Genomic DNA, 8,664 nt, shown 5'->3' with positions numbered 1-8,664 from the left:
ATATACATACTGTTTATGAGGATTATAATGAATCATAAACCCAGCATCAGAGCTTTCTAAGGCCACCCATAGGTCATCCCATGCAAATCCCTAAGTTGTATTAGAACACCATCAACCTTGGGTTTCCTCCCTCAATATCCTGCCATGGAGGGCATACCAATCCCACATGGCAATTAAGATGTCCACACAACATTATGAGTGTAGGCCAAGATGTCAATTCTAGGTATATATTCATCAATGACTGCTACTTCATCAAGATTGGGCCAACAAATCAAGCCAAGGGTACATTTTAATCCCCTTACTTGTTATTCATTAACCCAATATGTCTAAGGTGCTCCTTTTAAAATCACAGAAACCGGCTCTAGCTAATAAAGCTATCCCCCTCATGGCACTCCTCTGTGTACTGTAGGCCAGCAGTGCATTTCCCTTAGTCCCTAGCAGGTGTTTCTTATCTGCCGAAATGTGCATTTCCTGAAGGCAGATGATATCGCCATCCGCAGCTACTCAGCTACCCTAATCCATTTGAGCCTATCATTCAAACCCTGTACAGAAACTGTGACGATACGAATCTCCTCCATCAGAGTACAAATAAGGGTAAGAGAAAATCTAGAGCCCAGCAGCTGTAGGCAATATCATGTTTAGGCCACACTGCCCTTATGTTTAGACAAGCTTGTAAGCCAACCTCTCATTTCAATCAATTCAAGTGTTCCTTAGCCTTTGTCTCAGAATTAAACATGTGGGTCTTTTCATTATATATTATTTTAAGTTTAACCTTACTGGGATAAAGATTTGTGCTCCTGTATCTTGAAAAGGCTTAAGCATTTGACAAAGCCTCTAACATCATTCAAATGTTATATGGAAAAAGTCTGGTTTAACAAAGAATATATGCCCTTCAAAGCACTGTTTACCGTCCTGGCATGCTTTTTGAAAACTAATTGCCAAAGAGAAGAAAGATAGCACTTGGCCTTATTTTAGGGAATGTGCCCTTCTTCGAAGAGGTTTACCACACCCGGGGAAACCTATGGGTCTTCTGTATCTCGCAATTCCAGTCCCCATCTTCCACCTCTGGAAACCCACCCTAAGAAAGATTAACAACAAATTCTCGCACAACCTGGCCCTCCATCCCTTCCAAGACACTCAAATTCCTTAATTTATTCTGATCCTGTTGGTTTTCAAAATCCTGCAGCTTCCACTGAACATCAACCAACCGGGACTCATGGGCCTGCAACTGTTCTTTTATTGAGGCAGTATCTGACTCTAAGACAGTAGTCTGCTCCTCAAATGCTGGGATTCTTTCTACTATCTCAGAGCCAGTCTTGGATATTTTCCACACAGTGCCCTGGAATTTCTTCGAGGCCACCCGAGCCTTGTGGCTATCAGCCTGTGACTCCTCACGATGAGCCATTAATCTCTGATTTATAGTCTCCAATGTAAGAGGTCCCCCTCCTTTTGCAATTGCTGACCCAGCCCTACATCAGAGTCTAAGAGAACTGAGGTTAGAAGATAAGTCCAAGAGTAGTCCCATTTCTAATCAGCTCATGACCCTCTCCTAGGCCCAGGTTTAAGATGCTTATTTGGAACAGTGTCCCTCAATGTTCCTCCCCGGTCCTCTCCCTTAGAAACAGAGCTACTGACATCAGAGGAGAAACTTCCGGATACCTTCTCCTTTTGTCCCCTGGCTTCTTCGCTTGAGACATCAGAGAGGGAGCATCATTCTCTGACCCAGTGCCTGCCAGATTTACAGGGATAGTTTCTGGGTTTAACCCTTCAGCCACTCCCAAGTCACAATTTGCTCACTGATCCTTAGCAGGCTCTGAACCTTTCTTTCTTGAAGAGATTGTTTGTGTCTCATAGGTGGCACCTATGTTCAGAACCCTTCCAGTCTTGGGCCTCTGAAATATAGATGACCATGCCCCTGCCCCTGATTCCCCCTCAAAATTAAATTGTTTATTATGACCACTGACGTGCAATCCAGCGAAGAGTCCTGAGGCACCAACTTCTAATCCAACACGCCTTTTTGTTGGTCCAATATAATATCCTTAGAAAATCCATCGCTGTCACCAGCTAATTGACCATCTGTACCTTCTTCTTCCTAGCTTGTACCTTGCTTTATAGATGTATTTGCAACAGATGGCCCTTGCATCGCCGCCTTTGCTGCTGGATCTGCGGTGGCTTTGCTGCTGGTAATTAAGTAATGTTTACTTATTATATCCTTAATTATGTGCTGAGTACAGCCTGTTCTTTGTCCTAAAGTTGTCATGTCTATAGATCTATGCACCAAGGATGAGGCTACCTCAGGTTTCTTCAGGAGCTTGGAGACTTTTATACTGCCTCTGTCTTTGCTGAGGCTGGTCTGTCCCCATATTTAATTGCTGACTGACCTTACTTAGCCTTCCAAAGGCTCCTACTTTCTTCCTAGGCTTCTTAATTTTTAATAGTATTGTTGTCTCACTTGCTTGGGTGAGATCATTGGCTTGAGTAGAGTCGACCAGATTCGGACCTCCTGCTCCCTCCACATTGTCAGCACTAGTAGCCCCTGCAGACTTAGTTACATCTTCCATTCATTCTCAGTCCCAGGGGCGCTAATAAAGGCATTGCGCAGTCATACTGATTTTGCCAACTTTGGCTCCATCTCTTCAAGAGTGAGCCACACCGATAATCAGACCTCCGACTGGGGCTTCCGGCATCCTGGCATTTGCTCCTTCAGATGCCCAAAGAGTCTCCAGAACAGAGCAAGCAACACTTGCGGGCCTTCAGCACCACCACTATCTTAAGCAGCTGCTTTCCCCATGAAACAATCCGCCTGCTATGATCTCGCTATTGTCACAGCCTCTACCTTAAACTTTGGAGGAGGGGGTGAGCATCTCGCCTGCAGAGTTGTCTCCTCATGCCAGAGCAGAGCACACCCAACTCAGGTGGGTGCCATTTGGCTCCTCTCTCAAGCACCTTTTATATTATTTTACTGTGTCAGCAGCATGAAACTCCTTAGCTGAGTCATCTTTCTAGGGAGAGAGGGACAAATCTTGCAGAAAAGGATCAAAAACACCCATTGTCGGTCCTTTGCATCCATCACATGCACCTGGTGACCTACTGCATGTGTTCTGTGGACTTTATAATCCCAACAAGGTGATGCCTGCCACTCTGAGCTCAATGATCTGCTCTGCCTTGTATAGTAGGTAAGCTGTGAGGAAAGGTAGTGTGCAGGCAGGGTATGTAAAGAAGTCACTGTTTCAGGCTGCTAGGTCATTTACTTTTTGCTTTCATATGGAGGCCTCCAATATAAGCAGCCACAGATCCAAGCCTGGCAGACAGCACTGTAGAATTAATTAATCTTTTTAAAGAAACATGCTGTGAGCTTCTGGCTTCTATGAACAGCTTAAATGGAGTGGGCGACTTGCCAGTGTTCTACAAAAAAATCTTTTAGGGATTGGCAGTACATGGTGATTTTTGCAGGCTTGGAAAAATATACATGCACAGTGCATACATTTACCAAGAAGAAGATGGTGGAGCATTATTATTATTATTATTATCATCCCCTTGAAATCGTTTTCGAAAAAATGGTGTCAAATTGTGCATTGTGCTGTATAATTTTCTCCTAAACATACTGAAAGACCATACACGAACTATTCCAGTACTGCAATGGGAAAAAAGTCAAATGCAAATAGAGAAATCAAGTTAAGCAATATCTGGTAGTATCAATTATAGTTCCGAGTGAGTATACACTGTATAGAGATGAGAGTTGTCTTTTATAGCTAGAAAGATAGGGCGTCATCTTTAATAAGCATCATTCAACAATGGAATGGCTAACAATTGAGAAAACAAGAATGAAAGCGTGCAGCCCATCTCAGTCCTGATAAGCACAGTCATTTGGGCTTGCCACTAGACCACAAAATCTCATCTAAAACAGTCCTACTATTATGGTATTAACTTCTACACACTTCTCTGTCGATATACCTCAATACTGAAAGATCTGTGCCTTTTAATGTAGTGTTAGACCCACAACCTTCTCACCCGATGCACCTTACCCGTGCCCCACAGCAACCTCTGGTATTTGTACACTATGACATACACACACACATCTGTCAATACAATTCATATCATTCCACCAATCTTTAGTTAGAGTCAGGTATGACTCACACATGGTAAGATGTGCCCTGTTTATGTGACAATGTTCAAAATAATATCGAACTACACACATACACCACTCAAATAATGAAAACTGAGCTCCATAAGGCAGCTGAGACAGCCACATTAACATCAAACTGGACACCTTTAAACATGATATGCATGCTTTGAATGTCATATGTGCAGGAACACTAGTGTAGCTATTAGTAAGGCAGGTGCAGTTGCACTGGAGTCCAGGAGTTTGATGGGCCTACAACAACTCAATAATGGCTCTCCTTCTCAGAATACAAACTGCTAAGTCAAACAAACATCGCAGCCACAGATATATATACAAATTCAACCTCACAAACAGTCTCTTCTGGCAAAATTTGCAGTACATTTAGCCATGCACAAATAGTCTGCACACAGAAGCACTCAAAACGCTGTGAAACATAACCTTAACATTCACATACCTGTAAGACATACATGAGAAAACTACCAGCCTAGACCTCTCCGAATCATTATTGAGACTCCCCCGGCAAAGCTGGAGTATGAGGCGGCATGTATTTTCCCCCAATATCTGTGTTTAAGCTTGGGGTCGGAGTTGTGTTTCAAATGGGTCTCCTGGCACAAAGCACAATAATCACAAAAGGTTTCAAGATAGAACCCACTATTCCACTTTCCAAATTTCGAACTGCACCCAATCCATTTCGAATTGCCTCCCATGCACCTGCCACTATCAACTCACCCAAATCTATCTGCAAATCATTACTATTCTTAATATATTTCTGTAAATCTTTGCTGTTATACGGAATATAAGTACAACACTGCTGAACTTTCAACATTCGGCATGCTCTGGCTTACTGTGCAAGCAGGATGTCTAATGCAAGTCTATTCTACAAAACCATGGACCTAATAGCATTATCATGGAATATTTCAGTAGCACATTTGAAACCCCTTTTGTTTAGAAAAATTAGAACACACAAAATAAAAAATGTTAATCTACATAAATCAACTGAAATAAGTAATGTATAATGGCAAAGCCAAATTAAACTTCTGAGACTTTCACCCAAATCTTGCTTTGATCCTAGTGGTAGACAGTGAGGCACTTTATGTATCACAGTAAAGTGTGTGTATATTGACATTTGTATGAACCAGATCAGTGTACATGGATGAGTGTAACAGAAATATGTGTGAGAAGAGAGCACCATGTTCGTGGCAATGTGCAAATTAGATGTTGATAGTAATTGTACACATATGTCTAGAATCTTTCCTTAATAGCAAATTGTGTTGTTGTGTATGAGATGCAGCCATCTATTTGTTTCAAATGGGTCTCCTGGAGAAAACATACATCAATACAGTGCCAGCGTAAATAAGTGTGTATCAGCCTGGCTTTCCGAAAGCCGTTTAGCCCCCTCACATTCCACGTTAGGAACCTAGTTTCAGTCATGGTAAAACTGTGAAAAGTGAGCAATGTGGGTCAGGCCTGAGAGAGAATCGTCTTGTCATATCAGTAACAGAGGTGTACGACATACGTGTCAATAATAATTTGGAGAGGTCTAGGCTGGTCCACACAATTCATAATAACAGATCCGAGGGGCGCTATATTATCATCACAGGATATCTCATGAGGACGCAGGGTACATTGGTGGCTGTCTATGGCCCAAATGTGGATGACCCACAATTCTTTCTTACAGTACGGCCAAGATTATGGCAGTGAGTCACACAAAAATGGCGATGTTCCTGCAGTGTTGGAACCTCAAATGCTATACCGCTCATGCAAGTGCAGTGCAATCAATAAACTTTTGTCTGCGAGTGCTTTAAACCCCCTCACCCTCCCCCCTCTCATTACAACTTCCCAATTAGGTCGAGATTTGGAGTTCCCCCACCCAACCTTGGTTAACCCCAATACCCAAACATGAACTCAAAGATATGGGAGATCTCTCTGTGGGGGCCTGGGATGACGGCTTAAACCTGCCTACTGGCAGTGTGGCCAGACTTGTGCGTGAGTAGAGCAGATCCGGCTAAGTGAAACCTGAAAAACATACTGAACAATAAGCCTAACATTGGTCTATGTTGGCCAATAACATGACAAGACGAACACTATGAAAGAGGCAGGGCCAAAGACCCAATTCGCAAGGAAACATAACAGTGCAATCAGCTGAATATTGTAAAGAACTGATTAACAGCAATATATATTTGGATCAGCATCAGTCAGTCATTGTCGCTCAAAGTCCGTTCGGGAGCGGAATGCTCCGAAGAGAGTGTGGGCGATGATCGCAGGCAGATGTGTTTAGTGTATTTCAAAGCTGACTTGGCGTCTGTGAAGAAGTGCGCTTGGCCCTTGTGGGTGATTTTGCTGGTGCGAATACCCTACGCGCAGCTTGTACAGCAGGAGTGTTGTCTGGGAAGAAGGACAGTTGGTTGCCCTGATGTGTTATAGGGCTTTTTGCCCTAGCCTCCCTGAAGACCACATCCCTGTCCGCGTAATTCAGGAGTCATGCAATGATGGGGCATGGTGGCACACACAGTGGCGGCAGATGGTCAAGGGACCTGTGAGCCCGCTCCACAATCATAACCTGGGAAAGCACTGGGCCGAACAGTTTGCACAAAAGGTTATCAATGAAGGGTTCCATTTTCGGAATCGCTGTTGATTCTGGAAGGCCAAGAATTCTGAGGTTGTTCCGTCATGAAAGCGCCTCCAAATCCTCGTTCTGAGCTTTAATGACTGCAAGAACTTTCTCCATGCTTAGGATCTGTGCTCGGGACTCAGATTGAGAGTCTTGGGTGTACAACAATCTGTTTTCTATTACATCCAGGCGAGTTTCATGCACATCCACCCACTTTTTGCCAGCATCATAGCTAGAGTTCACTGTATCAATCTTACGGTCTATTGTTTTAAGGCTGGAGCGTACATCAAAGAGGATAGAGCGCATACCTTCTTCCAGTTGGTCCGCCATCTCCCTAGAACCCTGGGTGGTGTCTAGTTCCATCATCACCTCAGTGGTGCGTGTTTGGTGTTTGCTCTCGAATGGGATCTTGGGCTGCTTAGGGTCTGTTTTACCCTGATGACAAGCCCAAGATCGTGGCCAGCAATGTGTCCATCTGAGTCATTAGTTCACGCCCAAGTCTTGAGTGATCATACAACTCGCTGATGACAATTCAGCAGCATCAAGTGTGTCCCCCTGTGCTTCCCACGCCAGGTTTGTCAGCAGCCCAGTCACGGAACACCTCCTACACGCCTTCACGAAGTAGCAGTTCCATTCGTGCCTCTACGGAGAATGAAATTCAAGGGAGGACTAACTCCACAATCAGACAGGATGACAGTGGGGTGAATTCCCAAATAGCCTCCAGACCTTGGGCGAAAGATGTGGTAGCTCGCATCAGTGCCAGAGATGCACATTTCCTGCATGGGCAAGATGTCCAGAGGAGCCCTCCTGGTAGCCAATTCCAACTAGACAACAGGTTGTGTGTTGCACACCAAATCATGTGTAGTTTCCTTGCCAGGGATTGTCTCCATTTCAAGAATTTGTACTCACTGAGTTAGTCAGGAGTTTTTAACAATTCTTATTGGGTGTTATGGTTATGAAGCCATACAATGTGTATTGTACTTTTTAATGTATTTTTATGATTTGATGTGAACATTTTTTATATTTGATGTGTTAAAACATATGCATAACTACTTCCACATCTTGAGCAGAGTGTTTCTATGTTTAAATGATGATGGCTGTTGTGGTTTGATGTCGTAAACTTGATATAAGGGTAAAGAGTGTTACTATCTCTACAAGTAATATTTTGAATTGTTCCAAAGGGAATCTTGTTTTTTAAATACTTGAAATATTAAACACATTAAAAACGGACCCATATTTTACTGCATTAATATGTTCAAGATTTACTTTAATTTGCATATTGCACAGAGCTACAACTTCATGGCCTTTGAAGTATATGCTTGCTTAGTGTCTTGTACGACATGCAGCATCAACTTTGGAAGAAAGTGCTCTAACCAGGCTTCGCAAAGCACCCACAGCTTTTGGCCGCAAAAAAAGTAATATGAAAGTATGTGCAGACATGTCTTTAAGTGGAATGAAAAAGAGCAGGGGCTCTCTAAAAGGGGCCATGTACAATAAATTGCTGGGATTCCCGTAGTGCACCACCCAACCATTATTTTGGTTTCTCTTTGAGATGTTATTGCATCTAACCATATAAGACAACAATTGACATACACCTAAAACCTGCCAGTACTACTGGCTTTGTCAATGGTTGGTAGATGTTTATGATAAATGAGTAACAACAAACATTTGTTCTAAATACGTAGCATTGAAAATGTTTCAATTATGAAATAGTGAGACTGTGAATTAAATATTGAGGTCTGTGGAAGGACTATTGGCCTTCAGTTAGGTGTGCTTTATGTTATATATGTATGCCCTTTTTCTCTGCACATCTCGTCCATCTGCACATCTTCAACCTCCTCTCTTTCCTCTTCTGCACACTTGTATCACTCTCCCCTGAATGTACTTCCTTGCATCTTCCTCACTTCACCAAACCAAAACATACACTGCA

Source organism: Lissotriton vulgaris, unplaced genomic scaffold, assembly GCF_964263255.1.
Source record: "Lissotriton vulgaris unplaced genomic scaffold, aLisVul1.2 SCAFFOLD_416, whole genome shotgun sequence".
Lineage (NCBI taxonomy): Eukaryota > Metazoa > Chordata > Amphibia > Caudata > Salamandridae > Lissotriton > Lissotriton vulgaris.
The sequence above is the reverse complement of the archived record's forward strand: the minus strand, read 5'-3'. Positions refer to the sequence as shown.